The sequence below is a fragment of the Papio anubis genome, chromosome 18 (assembly GCF_008728515.1).
Source record: "Papio anubis isolate 15944 chromosome 18, Panubis1.0, whole genome shotgun sequence".
In the NCBI taxonomy this organism is placed as follows: domain Eukaryota; kingdom Metazoa; phylum Chordata; class Mammalia; order Primates; family Cercopithecidae; genus Papio; species Papio anubis.
Window position 1 is genome coordinate 23227603 of NC_044993.1, and position 18584 is coordinate 23246186.

At 44.5% G+C, this 18584-nt stretch overlaps 1 protein-coding gene across 1 annotated transcript in view; it reads left to right on the forward strand.

Moving 5' to 3' along the window:
- Positions 1-18584, forward strand: part of CMTM4 (CKLF like MARVEL transmembrane domain containing 4) — an 86769-nt gene that overhangs the window by 1054 nt on the left and 67131 nt on the right. The window lies entirely within an intron of this gene.

Genomic DNA, 18584 nt, shown 5'->3' on the forward strand with positions numbered 1-18584 from the left:
GAGGGCAGCCAGTTTTGGAGGTAGCAGAAACAGAGAACTTTCTGTTGGACTTGTCTGTAGTGGAGCTAATTTCTCAGGGTCCTATGTTTTGGCTTCCAGGGTGTTCTGGGCAGGGGCCTCTCAGCTCTGTTCCTGCTTTGTGGTTTTGTAACATGCCTCTCCGGGCAGTTGCTTAGTTCTGTTGTGGACAGGGCATGCTCTAATTCAGAAAAACCTGTGTGCCCCCCCCCAACATTCCCTGTCACAGGTAGGCCTTCTTCTGAGGCCACCAGCCTCAAAACTTTATAGACGTCTCATAGCCAGAGAAGCCTTGTTCTTGTTCATTCTCTCTCTCTCTTTTTTGAGACCGGGTCTCTGTCGCCCAGGGTGGAGTGCAGTGGTGCGATCGTGGCTCACTGCAGGTTCGACCTCTCAGGCTCAAGTGATCTTCTCACCTCAGCTTCCCGAGTAGCTGGGACTACAAGCACGTTCCACCATGCCCGGTTAATTTTTGTATTTTTGGTAGAGATGGGGTTTCACCATGTTACCCAAATTGGTCTCCAACTACTGGACTCAAGCGATCACCCCTCCTTGGTTTCCCAACGTGCTGGGATTACAGGCATGAGCCACCGCGCCAGGCCTGGTCCTCCTGTTCCTACTTGAGTGCATAAGCATTCCTTGGGAATAATATAATGTGTGGATACCCTTTAAATAAATGTCCTGGTGTTTGTAAATTACAGAATCATAGGCTGTTTTATGTCTCTCTTGGGTGAAAGGCTTGTTCTGCTGACTGCCGGAGGGTATTTTTGAAGGGCTTTATGGAAAGAAAAATGGATCAGATTATCTGTCTCTTCAGAATTTTAAATTTATCTTATCTGGTAAACTGGAATGTTTTCAAAGATGAATTGGTTTTGTAGTTTGGCATTGCTGTTAGCAAAGAGAATGTAGGAGGTGAAGGGAGGTGTGCAATTGCCTTTTTTCTTTTTTTTTTTGAGACGGAGTCTAGCTCTGTCGCCCAGGCTGGAGTGCAGTGGCACAGTCCCAGCTCATTGCAACTTCCGCCTCCGGGGTTCAAGCGATTCTCCTGCCTCAGCCTCCCGTGTAGCTGGGATTACAGGGGCCCACCACCACGCCCAGCTAATTTTTGTAATTTTAGTAGAGATGGGGTTTCACTGTGTTGGCCAGGCTGGTCTCAAACTCCTTACCTCATGATCCACCCACCTCGGCCTCCCAAAGTGCTGGGATTACAAGCATGAGCCATCACACCTGGCCTGCAATTGCCTTTTAAAAGAGGCAGCTAGGGCCGGGCGCGGTGGCTCAAGCCTGTAATCCCAGCACTTTGGGAGGCCGAGACGGGCGGATCACGAGGTCAAGAGATCGAGACCATCCTGGTTAACACGGTGAAACCCCATCTCTACTAAAAAAAAATACAAAAAAACTAGCCGGGCGAGGTGGCGGGCGCCTGTAGTCCCAGCTACTCGGGAGGCTGAGGCAGGAGAATGGCGTGAACCCGGGAGGCGGAGCTTGCAGTGAGCTGAGATCTGGCCACTGCACTCCAGCCTGGGCGGCAGAGCGAGACTCCGTCTCAAAAAAAAAAAAAAAAAAAAAAAAAAAAAAAGAGGCAGCTAGCCAGTGTTTGAGTATGGGCACAATAGCCCGTACGGGTAATTAGAAACGAATAAGAAAAGAGCAGGGCTTGGTCGAATACCTTGCTTTGTTTGCGCTGTGGGATTTTGAAAGTAAATAGAACTTGCCCCTAAAAGAATCTAGTAAAATAATTGAAATCCAGTTTGTAGACTGTTAGTTATTACTGCATTGCTGGGACTTTGTCACCTAAGTCGAGGGATGGAAGCCGGTGTCATTTATCATTACCTTTTGGTAAAGTATTGTTTTGTTGTAGCGTTGTTCTTTTCTTCTTTCCTTCTCTTCTCTTCTCTTCTCTTCTCTTCTCTTCTCTTCTCTTCTCTCTCCTTCTCTTTCTCTCTTCTCACTCTTTCTTTCTTTTTTTTTTTTTTTTTGACACTGGGTCTAACTGTTACCCAGGCTGGAGTGCAGTGGCACAATCTTGGCTCACTGCAACTTCCGCAACCTGGGCTCAAGAGACCCACCCACCTCAATCTCCCAAGTAGCTGGGACCACAGACGCACACCACCATGCCCAGCTAATTTTTTGTATCTTTGGTAGAGATAGGGTTTCACTATGTTGCCCAGGCTGGTTTTATACTCCTGAGCTTAGGTGATTTGCCTGCCTCGGCCTCCCAGTGTGCCTGGATTACAGATGTGAGCCACCATGCCTGGCCTAGAATTGTACTTTTCATCTGGAAGAACTTTTGGGCCTAGCCCCCAAAATCTCACCTAACTCTGTTGTTAATCTCTAGAACTTAAACCCTGAGAGGATATGTGTGGGCGAGTAAAGGAAAAAGACCCGCTTCAAGGGTATGGCAACTTGAAATGGTTTTGGTGTAGTTGGCTTCCCAGCCTTGATAAAAATCCCACAAAACTCCAAGAAATTGGACTCTAAATTTAAACTGGAAAAGAAAATAAGAAGTCATTATGAAGATACTTCTGAGATGTTACAAAACTCAGAATCCATCAAGAAATATAAGTAAGTTCTAACTCTGTGGTTTTGAGAAAAATTTGACTTTTAAAACCCAGGAAGCTAAGGTAGGGGGATTGCTTGAGCCTAAGAGTTCAAGGTCACAGGGAACCATTATGGTGCCTAGGAGTAGCCACTGTGCTCCAGCTTGGGCAACATAGCAGGATCCCATGTCTAAAAATAAATTTAGTTGTGTGTGTGCGTTTTTTTTTTTCTTTGAGACGGACTTTCGCTCTTGATGCCCAGGCTGTAGTGCAATGGCTCCATCTCGGCTCACCGCAACCTCTGCCTCCTGCGTTCAAGCGGTTCTCCAGCCTCAGCCTCCCTAGTAGCTGGGATTACTGGCGCCTGCCACCACGCCTGGCTAATTTTTGTATTTTTAGTGGAGATGGGGTTTTGCCATATTGGCCAGGCTGGTCTCGAACTTCTGACCTCAGATGATCCACCTGCCTCAGCCTCCCAAAGTGCTGGGATTATAGGCATGAGCCACTGCAACCGACCATAAATTTAGTTTTTTTAGGTTTTTAAATTTTTTTTAGATGGGGTCTTGCTCTGTTGCCCAGGCTGCAGTGCAGTGGCATGATCTTGGCTTACTGCAGCCTCCACCTCCTGGGTTCAAGTGATTCTCCTGCCTCAGCCTCCCGGGTAGCTGGGATTACAGGCACCCGCTATCACGCCCAGCTAAGTTTTGTAATTTTTAGTAGAGACAGGGTTTCCCCATATTGGCCAGGCTGGTCTTGAACTCCCAACCTCAAGTGATCTGCCCACTTTGGTCTCCCAAAGTGTTGGTTGGGGTTACAGGCGTGAGCCCCCGTGTTGGGCTGTAGACTTTTTTGTGATGTTTTTTGTGGCCTATTGCAACCTGTAGATCCTTGCTATTCCAAGTTTGGCCTTCGGCCAGCAGCATTGCCATCACCTCAGGGCTTGTTGGAAATGCAGAATCAGTGGCCGCACCCCAGAACTTCGGAGTCACCTGCATTTAAACAAGATTCCCCAGGTGATCCATGTGTACGTTAAAGTTTGAGACTTACCTTTCTATATCCTTTCAGTGTTAAAAAACCTTGCAACAGGCCGGGCTTACGCCTGTAATCTCAGCACTTTGGGATTCCGAGGTGGCTGGATCACTTGAGGTCAGGAGTTCAAGACTAGCTTGGACACCACGGTGAAACCCCGTCTCTCCAAAAATACAAAAATATTAGGCGGGCATAGTAGCGGGTGCCTGTAATCCCAGGTACTCCAGAGGCTGAGGCAGGAGAAGCACTTGAACCTGGGAGGCAGAGGTTGCAGTGAGCTGAGATCATGTCATTGCACTCCAGCCTGGGTGACAGAGCAAGACTCCGTCTCAAAAACCAAAAACAAACCTCACACAGGTGCTAGCAACCAGCTTTCAATAAATAGTCAACCTTAAGGCTGAGATTTTTCTGTAAAATGAGCCTACCAATACCTCCCTCAAAGGATTAAGAAAATGAAATAATATGTGTAAGTTAGTACCTACCGTATCAGGCATCTAATTGATGTTCAATAAATGTTAGCTGTCATAGTGCTAACAATGCCTGTCTCTAAAGAAACTTTGTTAAAATACACCAAAAAACATAATTATATATTTGAATTAAAGATAGTTTAATTCCTTATGATTTAAGTTAAATTGGTATTTTTAATGGAATGTGATTTGATAGTAAAGCTAATCTGAAACATTACGAAAAAATTAAACTGTGCAGTTGCATAGATTCTTTTTTTCTTTTTCTTTTTGAGACAAGGTCCTGCTCTGTGCCCAGGCTGGAGTGCAGTGGTACAGTCATAGCTTAATGCAACCTCGACCTCCTGGGCTCAAGCGATCCTTCCACCTCAGCCCTCCAACTAGCTGGGACTACAGGTGTGTGCCACTATGCCTGGCTTATTTTTAAATTTTTTGTAGAGACAGGGTCTCCCTGTGTTGCCGAGGTTGGTTTCGAACCAAGCAGCCCTCCCTCTTCAGCTTCTCAAAGTGCTGAGATTACAGGCATGAGTCACTTACCTTGTCCTATATCTTTTCAAAATGAAACCTGTACGTATCTCTTAGTTGGGGAGAATGAACTGATTTAAATTATCTTCTTCCTCCTTGTGTGAATTCTTTTTTTTTTTAAATGAATAGAGACAGAGTCTCATTATATGTTGCCCAGGTTGGTCGCAAACTGGGATTACAGGCGTGAGCCACCACACCTGATCCACATCCCTTTCTTGAGCCCTTCCCATGCCTAGATGACTTTCTGACTATATATTTGTGTAGGACTTTTTTTTTTTTTTTTTTTTTTTTGAGACGGAGTCTGGCTCTGTCGTCCAGGCTGGAGTGCAGTGGCCGGATCTCAGCTCACTGCAAGCTCCGCCTGCCGGGTTTACGCCATTCTCCTGCCTCAGCCTCCGGAGTAGCTGGGAGTACAGGCGCCCGCCACTGCGCCCTGCTAGTTTTTTGTATTTTTTAGTAGAGACAGGGTTTCCCCGTGTTAGCCAGAATGGTCTCTATCTCCTGACCTCGTGATCCGCCCATCTCGGCCTCCCAAAGTGCTGGGATTACAGGCTTGAGCCACCATGCCCGGCCGTGTGTAGGACTTTTTTAATAACAAAAGATGGGTAATAGGAATTTTTTTTTTTTAAAGACAGATTTTTTTGTTCTGTCACTCAGGCTGGAATGCAGTGGCATGATCATAGCTCCCTGTAACTTCGAACTTCTGGGCTCAAGGGAGCCTCCTGCCTCAGCTTCGTGAATAGCCAGGACTACAGGCATGCGCCACTACGCGCTGCTAATTTTTTTTATTTTTGTAGAGAGGAGGTCTTGCTATGTTGCCTCAAACTATAGGCTAATCTCGAACTCCTGGGCTCAAGCAATCCTACTGTTTTGGTCTCCCAAAGTGCTGGGATTACAAGTGTGAGTGACTGCGCCTGACCTGGAAATGTTTAAATGCAAATTTTAGCTCTGCTGATTTTGATGCCTCTTAGTCTCATCACATCTGAGTTCCTCATTTGTACAGTATGGGTGGTAATGACTGAGCATTTTAGGAATTGTAAGAATTAAGAGGTTAATGTTTGATAGTTGCTTTCCTATGTAACTCAAAAACAAATGTGAGTATTTGCACTTCAGGGGTGGGTAATGGCATATCTTTTATTTGATGGAAACCTTGTTACTTTTTTAATCTCAAGCCAGTCAGCAGAATCCCTGGCTGGTTGCTGTTCTCTGGAGGATGTGCAGGGGTGGGGCAGTAATACATGATAGAAATCATCTACAACACAAATATAGCCACATTTACAAAGCTGCAACTTTGAGAAATGACTGGCTGTAGACATAGCACTGCGTTTATCAGCCCCACATCTCCTCAGTTCTGTTGGAGGGGCTGGTTCAATTGAGGTTCAGCTGGGTTCCTGATTAGTAAGAGCTGGTCAAATGACCAGGCAGAAACACAATGACCCTGGTCAAACCCTGAAGGGTTCTGCGTTTTGTTTACTACTGAAGATTGCTTTGTACTCCTGGCTCCCATTTAGCCCTGAAGTCATGCATGTACAAGCGCATAAGGGTAGATGAAGCAGTGGGTTTCTCTATTTTGGATTCTCAGATCCACCATTCTGTGGCTCCTTGTAAAACAGTCCCATTTTCCTTTAGGAAGATTCTTATCTTTTGGAGTTGTCTTCCTGATCAAGGACTTGGAGTCAAATAAGTTCTAGCAGAAAAGCAAAGTTATAATTACTCTTAAGTTTTTTTGATGATTAAAAATAGTGAAATTATAATCCACGACCTTAAAAGAAGTTAAGTATAGAGTATACATGTGTTTTACAAAACCACACAAAGACTGTTCAAGAAAATGATACTACAGACCAATATTCCTCATATGAACACAGACACAGAAACCCTCAACAAAATACCATATAGAAAATAAAACCCAGCATAATGTAGAAAGAGTAATGCACCAAACCAATTGTGATTTATCCCGGGAACAAAAGGTTGGTGCAGTTTTTGAAAGTTAATGTTATAGGTGTACACCATATTAACAGCTTAAAACAACAGGCCAGGCACAGTAGCTTATGTCTGTAGTCCCAGCACTTTGGGAGGCTGAGGCAGGTGGATTGCTTGAGCCCAGGAGTTCAAGACCAGCCTGGGTAACATGGTGAAGCCGCTTCTCTACAAAAAATACAAAAATTAGCATGGCATGCTTGTGCATGCCTGTAGTCCCAGCTATAGGATAAGGTGGGAGAATTGCTTGAGCCCAGGAGGTCAAGGCTGCGGTGAGCCATGATTGTACCACTACACTCCAGCCTGGGCAACAGAGTGAGACCCTTTCTCAAAAACAAAATAAAACGCAAAGCCACATGATTATATCATTTGATGCACAAAGAAAAACTTTTGACAAAATTCAGTACTTTTCCATAACAAATGTTGTCAGCAAACTTGGAAGAGAAAGGAACTTCTTCAACCTGAAAAAGGGCATCTACAAAAAAACTACAGCTAACATTATACTTAGTGGGGAAATAATGAATGCTTCCCCCCTAGGATGGGAAGCAGGCAATGACGTCTGCTGTCATCACTCATATTCAAGATGACACTGGAGTCCTAGACATTGCAAAAAAATTAATAGGAGGCATACAGAATGGAAATAAATAAAGCTGTTCCTATTTGCATATGGCGTGATTATCTAGGTAAATAATCACATGGGAATATATAAAAATCCTCCTAGAACTAAGTGAGTTAGCAAGGTTACATGATATAAGGTCAACACACAGTAATCAGTAGTATTTTTACATCCTAGCAATAAATCATTGGAAATTAAAACAAAAAATCAGCATCAGTTATAACAGCACCGAAAAGAATGAAATTCTTAGATATAAATCTCACAAAACACGTATAGGATCTGCTCAGTGAAAACTACGAAACACTGAAGAAAGAAATCAAAGATAACCAAAATAAGTGGACAGGCATTCTGTGTTCATTGGGATTGGAAAACTCGATATAGTTAAAATATTAGTTCTCCACAAATGATCTATAGGTTTAATACAATCCTAGCAAGGTTTTTTTGTAGGTAGTAGAATGCTAATTCTAAACTTCATATGGAAAGTCAAGTTAGCCAGGCAAAGGGCTAGTGGTGGTTGATGGAGGTATGTTCCAGGGAGAGAGAACAACAGGACATGAAGTCACCCTTGTTAGGGTAGAATGTGTGTGTGTGTGTGTGTGTGTATGTGTGTGTGTGTGTGTGTTGAGGGGAGTGTTTCTGAGAGGATGATGGACTTTGTATCTTTTATTGGCCTTGAGACTTTTGGCAAGTTACTTGTTCACTCAGGCAACAAGCAGATCTCCTGCAGGTCTCTCACTTGGGGATTTTAAGTTGGGGATAATGGTAGTACTACGGTGCTGGTGAGCCCACCATGCTCCCTAGCTCAGCGTCTCAAGACACCACGTCATCAAAGCCTGTTGGAGGTTGCTATGGTCTGAATGTTGGTGTTCCCCCAAAATTCAGATGTTGTAACCGCACACCCAGTGTGATAGTATTAAGAGGTGGAGCTTTTTGGGAAGTAATTAAGTCATGAGGGCTCAGCCCTCGTGAATGGGATTAGTGCCCTTTTAAAAGAGGTTGAAGGGAGTGTCCTTGCTCATTCTGCCATGTGAGGACACATAGAAAGTGCCATCTGTGAAGAATGGGCCCTCACTCAGATACTGAATCTGCTGGCACCTGGATCTTGTACTTTCTAGCCTCCAGAACTATGAGCAATAAATTTCTATTTATAAATTACCTATTTTACGGTATTTGGTTATAGCAACCTGAACAGACTGATGGTGATACAGAATATCTCTGGAATGATACAAGTTAGGGAACTGGGTGGCTGAGGGCCAGGGTAGCAGGGAGACATTTTGTGCTGTATAACTATTTGTACCTTTTGTATTTTATTTTATTTTTGAGACAGGGTCTCGCTATGTTGCCTAGGCTGGTCACAAACTCCTGGGCTCAAGCGATCCTCTTGCCTTCAGCTCTCAAAGTCCTAGGTTTACAGGCATGAGCCACACTGCTCCCAGCCCTTGAATTTTATACCACATGCAAGTACCTTCTATTCAAAAATTACTAAAATAGTAGATGTTACTAGCTCTACCTTAGTATAGCCTTAAAGCTCATATACTGACTGTAATCTTTAACTTTTCATGACTTTCTTTGTAATTTGGAGGCCCTTGGGAAGAATAATTTAAATAATACAGACCACTTGGACAAACTTGAAGCTTAAATTGTTTTAAAATGCACTTTTCTGTAAAAAAAACAAGCATTCTACACAATAGTGGGTGCTTAATAAATTTGTTGATGCTAATGGAAAACTTCTTCCATTTGAAGGAAATTTACCCTCATTTTGTTAGTGAAAATGTTGTAGCATTAAAGAAAATTAGAAATTAGAAAAATAATCATTGTATTAGGACAGACTCAAATGAAAAGAACTTGGGGTTTTGTTCCTTTCTAAAGGCTACATATGATCCCCTGTGGCAAAGTCTGGTGATTACGGTTTCTAGTTTTTTGCTATTAGGAAGATGCGTCAATAAATGTCCTCATGAGTGTAGCCTGGATTCTTCTTTTGAATTATTATTTTTGGTTAAATTTCAGGGAGTGCTTTTACTACATCAGAGGACAAGACCACCACATTTCTGAACATTCCAAAAAAAAAAAATATACAGACTTGGTTGACATTTTCCCCCACAACATATCTGAAGGTCTCAGTTTATTCCAGGTTTCCCAGTGTGCTTACCCACAGGTACAGACAACTGGGAAATGGTGACCTCTGTAAGTCTTAATGGCTCCTCCTGGACTACAGGGCTAAATTAATTCTTTCTGCACAACTTTGGAGGAACTTTGTTCTTTTTTTTTTTGAGACAGAGTCTCAGTCTGTCACTGAGGCTGGAGTGCAGTGGCGCAATCTCGGCTCACTGCAACCTCCACCTCCTGGATTCAAGTGATTCTTCTGCCTCAGACTCCCCGAGTAGCTGGGACTACAGGCATGTGCCACCACGCCTAGCTAACTTTTATATTTTTAGTACAGATGGGGTTTCACCATGTTGGCCAGGATGATCTCGATCTCTTGACCTCGTGATCCGCCCGCCTCGGCCTCCCAAAATGCTGGGATTACAGGCATGAGCCACCGTGCCCTGCTCTGGAACTTTGTTCTTAATTAGAAATCAGGCCAGGCACGGTGGGTCATGCCTGTAATCCTAGCGCTTTGGGAGGCCAAAGTGTACAGATAGCGTGAGCTCAGGAGTTCGAGACCAGCCTGGGTAACATGGTGAAACAACATCTCTACTAAAAATACAAAAAATTGTCCGGGTGTGGTGGTACATGCCTGTAGTCCCAGCTACTCAGGAGGCTGAGGCACAAGAATCGCTTGAACCTGGGAGACGGAGGTTGCAGTGAGCCAAAATTGCACCACTGCACTCCAGCCTGGGCGATAGAGTGAGACCCTGCCTCAAAAAACAAACGAAAAGGAAATCAGTAAGAATCTTTCCCAGGTTATGGCACTCCAAAGGATGCTTAGAGGTAAGGATAGGGCTATGTGTCAGGATGCTTCTCTCTCGGTAGAATGAATGCATACCTGGGTGCCTGGGAGATAGCTCTTTCTAGCCTAAAGTCATGCTGTACAGACTTGAGCAGCACCACACGTGTGGCCTACCCCATTAAGGACTGAGATATGTATGGAAGCTGGGGTTGATTTTTTTTTTTTTTTTTCTTCCCCCACAGCGGTCTTCCCTGAGCCATTGAAATAGCCTGGAAATACCAGCATGGGGTCTTCAACCTATAGCTGCTATCACTGACTCTCGCATCCTTATTTCTGGAAGTAACCCCAAATGCTTTTTGCAGGATGACATGGGTTTCCTTTGGAAAATAAAGTTACTTATTAGAGAATAGAGCAGAAGTGATCACAGATAATACATTTTCCCAGACAGTCTCAATTTCCTGTGCTGCCTCATCAGACCATATATAAGTATAATCCTAAATTTTAAATACTTATTTTACTATAAATTGCAAAGTATTCTAAGCGTTGAAATTATAGCAATTCATGTAACAGTACCCATGTGCTCACAATATACCCTGATATTTTTGTTTGGAAAATAAGGTGATTCCTGGAGAACAGGCTGTGTGTACAAGAGAAGTAACAAGCAAGGGGAGATGAGATGGGATTTGGGCTTATTAGCAAGGTGGGGCCTCAGGGCTCCAGGAAGGAGGAAGGATATAGACTGGGAGAGGTAGAGAGGAAGAGAGCAGGAACCCCTGCTCAGGGGGATGACTTTGGCCTGTCTGCTGACTTAAACTTTGACCTCCAGAGCATGGCTCTAGAGCAGGGCTGCAGCAGGCTGGAGAAGAGGCTGATAAGTAGAAGGGCTCAAGCTCAGAAAGTGACACCTCCGGGGGGAGAAGATACTGCTTGTTTAAGTATTTGGAAACTATCCTATTTTTAAACAGTTTAACTTCTTGATGGGGGAGGATTTTTGTGAAAAATTCTCAACTTAAAGCAGTGGGTGGGTGGAGGTGTTCGGGCTTCATTGCAGTGCCTCTCGTGTGTGGCCTTTTCTCCTGATGCTGGCTATCAGTGGTTTTCAGAGTGGGGTCCTGGGATCACTAGAGTTTATTAAGGTAGTAATGGGGGATTGAGAGTTAGAATGAGGGCTGGGGGGTGCAGTGGCTCACGCCTGTAATCCCAGCACTTTGGGAGGCCGAGGCAGGCAGATCACTTGAGGTCAGGAGTTCGAGACCAGCCTGGCCAACATGGTAAAATCCAGACTCTACTAAAAATGCAAAAAAAAAAAAAAAAAAAAAAAAAAAAAAAAAAAATTAGCTGGGCTTGGTGGTGGGTGCCTGTAATCCCAGCTACTCGGGAGGATGAGGCAGGAGAATCGCTTGAACCCGGGGAGGTGGAGGTTTCGGTAAGCTGAGATCGTGCCACTGCTCTCCAGCCTGGGCGACCGAGGGAGACTCCGTCTCAAAAACAAACAAAAAAAAGAGGGCCTGGGTACTAATTATATTTCAAAAAGTCTATACTCTAAACGACAGTAAGCAGAATAAGGCAGATTTCTGCTTACATTAAGCAGAATGAAGTAAAATTTCTTCCCTCTGACTGGAATTTTATAATACTGATTACTTCAGGTTGATCAGAGCTTTCAGTAAGCTTTTGATTAATATGCACCTGTCATCTTTGCACTCAGGGTTTATTCTCTCATCCCTCACCCCCTTCCTGAAAATGCCCACTTAGCTATTTTTATTTTTTAAATTAGGCAGCCTCCTGCACCAGAATAGGCTCAAAGAGATTTCCACTTGGCTCTGTTCTTCTGGTTCCTGCTCAAAAGAGACCTTCCCTATCCCCCGCATCTGGAATAGAACACTCCCCCACCTCACTCTGCCTTACTGTTGACACTATTGACCCCTCTCACCCTGCTTGATTCTTCTCCGGAGCATTGACCATCCAGCTGGAAGGTCAGCTCCACAGGAGCAAAGACTTAGCTTTCAAGTTCCCTGCTGTGTCCCATGTCTAAACCAGGGTCTGGCACACAGTTGAATGTACGTATTTGTTTAATAAAAGAAAAAAATGGGCCGGGCGTGTTGGCTCACGCCTGTAATCCCAGCACTTTGGGAGGCTGAGGCGGGCGGATCACGAGGTCAGGAGATCAAGACCATCCTGGCTAACATGGTGAAACTCCGTCTCTATTGAAAATACAAAAGATTAGCTGGGTGTGGTGGCGGGCGCCTGTAGTCCCAGCTACTCGGGAGGCTGAGGCAGGAGAATGGCGTGAACCCGGGAGGCGGAGCTTGCAGTGAGCCGAGATGGTGCCACTGCACTCCAGCCTGGGTGACAGAGCAAGACTCCGTCTCAAAAAAAAAAAAAAAAAAAAAAAAAGAAAAAAATGGGTTACTAATGTAGTTTGTAAGGTCAAGTTTTTGAAAACATGGAATCCATGGGGAAAATTTATACACACACACACACACACACAAAACTAGACTATTTGAGGTGGAAACTATTGGAGAGAAAGTATGGAAATAAAATGCCATTGTAATTACTTTTTCTTTTTTTAACTTTAAGTAGACTATCTATTGCTACTAGGAAACAGAAGCTTTTGCTTAGGAGACAGATTTTTGTAAAAGTTGGGGAAACCATAAGAGGCTTTGCCAATCTTTTTGCCTAGAACAGTGTAAAATGAAAACCAGGATTCTGTAATTATTATTGAAGTTGTCTGCTTTCTGATTAACACGTTCAGAAAGAGAGAGGCTTGTATCTGTCAAGCCAGTATCTTTCAAGAGACACTTTTCAGGCAAAGAAAAAGTCCCAACTGGGATTGAAGCTGAGGGTCATAGTGATTATTTTTATAAAGCTTTCTGATTAAAATAAAAGAACAGCCGTTCCATGAGGCCTGCAAAGGGAGACTGGAGATCTTCAGTGAAGGCTAGAGAAGGCTATAGGAAATACTGTTAAGCCAGAATTTTGTTGCTGACAATTTCAAATGAATGGATAAGTCTGAGAATTAAATGAGTTAGTAAACACTTAAAATGTTCAGAGTTTAATCAGATGTGGATAGTTCTGGATGTTTTCTTTGCTACCGCTGCGATTTGATGACTGGTGCAGTGGAAGCCTTCATTTTTGTGGTTTCCCGTTTATTCCAGCACCACTGTGAAAAACAGTTTAAGGCTAAAAGATTTTTGTGCCAGTAAAAAAAAAACAACCCAGAAACAATGAGTCTTCCAGTGGTAGTTGCTTCCTCAGCTTGTCTACTTTCTTTCACCCATTTTCAGGCCAAGCCCTAGAAATGCGTATAACTTGAGATTAAGAGTTGGCTAAATAACTTGAAAGTTAGATCAAGATCAGTAACTAGATGTTGGTAAAAATGCTATCATTCACCCCTTTTAAAAAAATCCATACTTTATATACACTTGAGTGCCTAGGGTGGGCCAGGTACTATTAGACAGACATAAATAAGACAAAAATCTCTGCTTCTGAAGAGCTCCCAGAGCTCTTGGGAGTAAGAGTTTGGAATGGGGCAGACAGAAGTACTCAAACCATTGGACCACCTGAGCCAGGGGCTGTGATAAAGGCCTGGGAATAGTGGGCTTGGCAGGAAGCACTTGTGGCCATTTGGGAAAGGGGCACATTGCTGTAAGATGCTGAATGGCCAATGCCTGGAATAAGGAGGGTGTGCCTGTGGCAAAGGAATATCCCAGGTGCCGGGGTCCAGCCCAGAAAGGGGTGGTAAGAGGTGAGTCAAGTGTAGTTCACCAGGCAAAGGTATGGAAGGGAAGGGCAAGTGATTCGACAAATGGGGCAGGGTGAGGGGGACCCAGGCTGGGGAGGGGTTGGTTTGTTAGACTGATGAATTTGGATTTTTCTAAATGACATGGGGAACAGTTATAACTGTGGCCATTGAACGCTTGAAATGTGGTTGGTACGAATTGAAATATGCGTAAATACAAAATACACCCTGAATTTTAAAGATTTAATAGAGAAGGCCGGGCACGGTGGCTCACGTCTGTAATCCCAGCACTTTGGGATACCGAGGTGGGTGGATCACTTGAGGTCAGGAGTTTGAGACCAGCCTGACCAACATGGAGAAACCCCATCTCTACTAAAAATACAAAAATTAGCCAGGCGTGGTGGCAGGCACCTGTAGTCCCAGCTACTCAGGAGGCTGAGGCAGGAGAATGACGTGAACCAGGGAGGCAGAGCTTGCAGTGAGCGGAGATCGTGCCACTGCACTCTAGCGTGGGCAACAGAGCAAGATTCCATCTCAAACAAAAAACAAAAAACAAAAAAAAAACGTAATGGCCACCTCCACCTCTTAACTCTCTCTCATTTAGCTATGTCCTTTCCATCTCCACTGCCAAAAGACCAGTTAGTTAAGCCTTCTTTTCTCACTGGATCTACTCAAAGTCTCTGACCAGGCTCTGCTGCAATAATCTTACCCTTCTCAAAGCCATTGCACACACCGTCTAACCTAGAGATATCCAACAGAAATACGTAAGCCATACATGCAACTGAAAATTTTCTAATAGCCATGTTTTAAAAAGTTAAAAGTAGAATTTGGATAGTATATTTTATTTAATCCAATATATCCAAAATATTGACCAGGCAAAGTGGCTCACGCCTGCAATCCTAGTACTTTGGGAGGCTGAGGCAGAAGGGTCACTTGAAGCCAGCAGTTCGAGGTCAGCCTGGGCAACATAGTGAGATCCTGTCTCTATAAAGGAAAAACAAACGAAAAATATTACTTCAATATGTAATCAGTATAAAATTATTAATGATAGATGACATGCTTTTTTCCCTATTAAATCTTTTTTTTTTTTTGAGATGGAATCTTGCTCTGTCACCCAGGCTGGAGTGCAGTGGCGTGATCTCAGCTCACTGCAACCTCTGCCTCCTGGGTTCAAGCAATTCTCGGGCCTCAGCCTCCCGAGTAGCTGGAATTACAAGCACCTGCCACCACGCCCTGCTAATTTTTATATTTTTAGTAGAGACAGGGTTTCACCATGTTGGCCAGGCTGGTCTCTAACTCCTGACCTCAAGTGATCTGCCCACCTTGGCCTCCCAAACTGCTGGGATTACAGGCATGAGCCATCACGCCCGGCCTCATCGGTCCCATCTTACAGTGACTTGGTCCATTTCTGTTTTCCCCTCTGCTGGCTGTGCTCCTGGGGTGTCTCCAGCCTTAAGAGAACCCTTTTTGCATAATTCAGGGGTCACATCTGTCAGAGTCAGGGGAGAAGGGGGGCCCTCAGTTCTTCTTTCTCCTTGGATTATTGATAAAATTTAAGAATTGCTAAAATCAGAACCAGTAAAAGTGATGAGGAAGCTGGAGGCCGTCTTTTCCCATGGAGCAGGGTAAAGAGGTGAAAATTGAGACTTGATTGTCCTTCTTGCCAGCAGACTTCAAAGTGTTTGGGGTTGGATGAATTATTGACCTGGAATCTTTTTCTTTACTTCTTAGAACAGCTAATACAGAGTATTGGCACCGTTTTTGGACTTTTAACTTGTTTGTAGCTATTAAAGGATTTTTTTTTTTTTTTTTTTTTTAGACAGAGTCTCGCTCTGTCACCCAGGCTGGAGTGCAGTGGCATGATCTTGACATACTGCAACCTGTGTCTCCTGGGCTCAAACGATCCTCCCACCTCAGCCCCCCAAGTAGCTGGGACCACAGGCATGCACCACCATGCCTGACTAATTTTTGTACATTTTGTAGAGATGGGGTTTCGCCATGTTGCCCAGGCTGGTCTTGAATTCCTGGACTCAAGCGATCCATCCACCTCAGCCTCCCAAAGTGCTGGGATTACAGGTGTGAGCCACTGCTCCTGGCCAAAAAATAATTTTTTAAAGATAAAATCATGACTCATACAAATGTAAAGTATTTTATTAATGAATGAGGGAACCAGTAGGACGTTACAACCAGCTCAAAGGAAAATTTAAAGAGCAGACACATGCACACACACGTTCCATGAAGTCAATTTCAAATACATGCTACTCTGGCTTGGAGGTGAATCAATTGTCTCTCCACCAGACAGAATTAATTTGCCTATTTATAGATGAGGATCATTTGCATTGCTGTCAGTTATGTACAGTTTAACAGAGTTACAAATAGCTCAAGGACAATGAAAGGTGCAAATTCCATAGGATCAGATAACTTGGAATGTTATGTTCTAATAAGGCCTAGTTTTCCATCGAAGATACTTGATATTTTTGGGTCATTTCAAAAGCATTCACAATTTATCTTGAAATGCGGACTATGTGGCGAGAGGGGGCTGGGTGGACTGGATTTTTTATCCAGCTCATCATGTTAGAACCTCCAAATTTCATTTGTTTCTTTCTCTCCCTTTCCTCTGTTCCTCTAGCCTGAGAGGGGAACCCTGTATCTCCGGGTTGCTGGAGGAGCATTCTTTATGGCTTTCTGCTCCCCTGTCTGGATTTTCATTTTTCTCTTTTTCCCCTGATGGCTTTTCTTTTAATTTCTTTTGTTTTTAGAGATGGGGCCTCACTGTGTCGCCCAAGCTAGAGTACAGCGGTGTGATCATGGCTCACTGCAGCCTTGAATTCCTGGACTCAAGTGATCCTCCTGCTTCAGTTTCCTGAGTAGCTGGGACTATAGGCACATACCACCACACCTGACCCTGGTCACTTTTCTTCACGAAAATAGATCTTGAGGCTGGGCACAGTGGCTGATACCTGTAATTCCAGCACTTTGGGAGGCTGAGGTGAGCAAATCACCTGAGGTCAGGAGTTTGAGACCTGCCTGGCCAACGTGGTGAAATCCAGACTCCTAATATAAAACTTAGCGGCCGGGCGCGGTGGCTCAAGCCTGTAATCCCAGCACTTTGGGAGGCCGAGATGGGCGGATCACGAGGTCAGGAGATCGAGACCATCCTGGCTAACACGGTGAAACCCCGTCTCTACTAAACACTACAAAAAAATTAGCCGGGCGAGGTGGCGGGCGCCTGTAGTCCCAGCTACTCAGGAGGCTGAGGCAGGAGAATGGCGTGAACCCGGGTGGCGGAGCTTGCAGTGAGCTGAGATCCGGCCACTGCACTCCAGCCCGGGCGACAGAGCGAGACTCTGTCTCAAGAAAAAAAAAAAAAAAAAAACAACTTAGCATAGCATCATGGCACACGCCTTTAATCCCAGCTACTCGGGAGGCTGAGACAGGAGAATTGCTTGAACCTGGGAGGTGGAGGTTGCAGTGAGCTGAGATCATGTCATTGCACTCTAGCCTGGGCAACAGAGTGAGATTCTGTCTAAAAAAAAAAAAAAAAAATCTATCTATCTATCTATCTATCTATCTATCTATCTATCTATCTATCTATCCATCCATCCATCCATCTATCTATCCCACCTACACTTAGGACCATGCCCTTTACGCCTCAGTTTGGTCTTTAAGGGCCTGAGTCAGGCTAGAATGATTAGGAGTAGGAATACAGATAACACTACCTGTCACCATAGGGTTGGTATGAGGTGGCCATGGGAAACATTTGATGAGTGTTTTTATTGTTAAAATGTCCATGGGCACTTCATTTAGCCAGGTTCTGGTCCAGTCACTTTCCCATTCAGATTCTCTCCACGTAAATCTGCCAGCCTCAGCCTGGCTGGAAGCTCTTGTTCCCCACAATAACACACTGTTGCTGCAAGGCCGCTGCTGCCCTTTGCCCAGCCTACAGATGCCCCAGAAGTCAGTGGGCCAGGGCGAGGCAGGGCCTCGTGTCCCCTTCCCTACTTCCCTGCCCCCACCCGTCTCCTCTGGTCCTGCCATGCCTGGCTTCACTGTTTTTTCTTTTCTTTTTTATATATTTTTTCGAGACAGGGTCTTGTTCTGTTTCCCAGGCTGGAGTACAATGGCACAATCAGGGCTCACTGCAGCCTCAACCTCCTGGTCCCAAGTGGTCCTACACCCTCAGCCTCTAAAGTAGCTGGGACTACGGGTGTGCTACCACTCCTGGCTAATTTTGTGTTTTGTAGAGACAGGGTCTTAACATGTTGCCTCAGCTGCTCTTGAAATCCTGGGCTTAAGCTGCCCTGGCCCCCAAAGTGCTGGGATTACAGGCATGACCCACCACGCCTGGCTGTCACTGGTTTTTCTCTGCTCTGATTGGTGTCCTATGATGAAGCACTATCTTACATTACATATGTCCCTGACTCTCTGGGCACTGACTTTCTGAACAGATTTGGATAATAAGGAATACTATGTTCTACTGTAGTAAGTTCATAAACATCCGCATGGCAGAGGCCCAGTTTTTTTCAGTACAGTGCTCACAGTGGTGATCACTTGGCAAGCATTTGCCGGCTCATCCAAGTTCAGTTTGATGGTGCTGGAAAGTTTGGAACAAGTCCCAAATCAAGGAAGAAAAGAAACACTAATTCATGTTGAAGGTGAATGCATGGTATAAATCAATAACGAAAGGTCAAGGTGGCTCCAAACAGTCAGAAACTCAAGAGTTTTAGACTCTGAGGGATCGTGAAGCTATTGTGCACCTCCCTTGTTTTATAGTTGAGGAATCTGA